Raw genomic sequence first — 1,841 nt, forward strand, 5'->3', positions numbered from 1 at the left:
ACCCCTTAACTACTATTTGATGAATAACTGTTATTTCTTGAATGGTGGAGATAGTCATAGTGGAGAGACAGTCCAGCCTGTGAATGGGGAGAGACGGTGAGTTTTCTAAAGAAACAATGATAGAACATGTGCATGGTGGATGTTCCTGGATTCTGAAGTGTGCAGAGCAGATCTTCAGAGACTTGACACTGAGAAGACAGCAGGAGAAATTGTAGTAATATGTTTCAGCACTGAGCATGGGCTGTTTTGTGAGAACAGCACTCCTGACTCCAGGAATAATGGAGAGAGGCAATGAGTTCTGGACCATGGGGACCAAAAAGGTAACAGCACATATTACTCATTTTACTTGGTTGTCTGGAATATAAACCTTAATTAAAATTTCAGCAGTGATTATTTTGATGATATTCTGTACAGTGCAAGATACTTAGGATGTTAATAAGTGGCAGTTAATACATAGGTCCTGAGGTAAAATACTCTCTGAAAATAAAAGTGCCCATTGGGAATCTCAAGGTGTGAAATTATAGAAATGTTTAGAATTCCAATACATTTAGAAATTACTGTCAAATTTCCGATTTGTGTGCATATTTGTCTTCAAAATACTTGAGAGACACTGTGTGTGGACGGAATTCAAGACCGACCGCCGACTGGCCACTCCAGACTGGAAGGTTAAATTGATTATCCACCCAGTACAGCACCTAACAAGAAGAGCATAGTATTTCTTAGAGGAATATGAGCATAACACGAAGGTGTCATTGACTGAATTAAATTCAAAACTGTCCCCTGAAAAACTACGGGATTTGGAAGCTGAATCAATGTTATCAGATGAGTTAAAATCCAAACCAGAGCTCCTGGTCCAGTTTGTTCAGAATACATCTATCCCACTGGGACAGGGACTAGTAGAACCAGAAGCTAAAGACATTACTTGCTTGTCCCTTCTTCTGGTGACTGAGGTGTCAGAATGCAGCCGACTAATGTTACCAGATGATACTTCAAATCATACTAACTCCTCCAAGGAGGTCCCTTCCTCGGCTGTGCTGAGAAGCCTTCAGGTGAACGTGGGCCCAGACGGAGAGGAGATGAGGGCTCAGACTGTACAGAAGTCCCCAGAGTTTTTGTCCACTCCAGAGTCTCCTAGCTTATTGCAAGATCTACAGCCAAGTGATAGCACTTCTTCTATTCTTCTTAACCTAACAAGAGCAGGTCTGGGCTCTTCAGCTGAACACTTGGTGTTTGTGCAGGATGAGGCAGAGGATTCAGGAAATGATTTCCTCTCCAGTGAGAGCACAGACAGCAGTATTCCGTGGTTCCTCCGGGTTCAGGAGTTGGCTCATGACAGTTTGATTGCTGCTACTCGTGCACAACTGGCCAAGAATGCAAAAACCAACAGCAACGGAGAAAATGTCCACCTTGGTTCTGGAGATGGGCAACCCAAAGATTCTGGGCCCCTTCCTCAAGTGGAAAAAAAGCTCAAGTGTACAGTTGAAGGTTGTGACCAGACATTTGTGTGGCCAGCTCACTTTAAATACCACCTCAAAATTCATCGAAGGTTGTGGGAAGAGCTTCTATGTGCTGCAGAGGCTAAAGGTGCACATGAGGACCCACAATGGGAAGAAGCCCTTTATGTGCTCTGAGTCTAACTGTGGTAAGCAGTTCACTACAGCTAGGAACCTGAAGAACCACCTGCGTATCCAATACAGGAGAGAAGCCTTTGCTTTGTGAAGCCCAAGGATGTGGTTGTTCCTTTGCCGAGTATTCTAGCCTCTGAAAACATCTGGTGGTTCACTCAGGAGAGAAGCCTCATCAGTGCTAAGTCTGCAGGAAGACCTTCTCTCAGAGTGGGA

The 1,841-nt window shown here is 44.1% G+C and overlaps 1 pseudogene; it reads left to right on the forward strand.

Annotated features, from left to right (window-relative positions):
* The first annotated feature begins 767 nt into the window (after window positions 1-767).
* Window positions 768-1,835, forward strand: LOC102491451 (zinc finger protein 410 pseudogene; annotated as a pseudogene).
* The last annotated feature ends 6 nt before the right edge of the window (window positions 1,836-1,841 follow it).

Source organism: Tupaia chinensis, unplaced genomic scaffold (genome assembly GCF_000334495.1).
Source record: "Tupaia chinensis unplaced genomic scaffold, TupChi_1.0 Scaffold144351_1, whole genome shotgun sequence".
NCBI classification, from domain to species: Eukaryota; Metazoa; Chordata; class Mammalia; order Scandentia; family Tupaiidae; genus Tupaia; species Tupaia belangeri.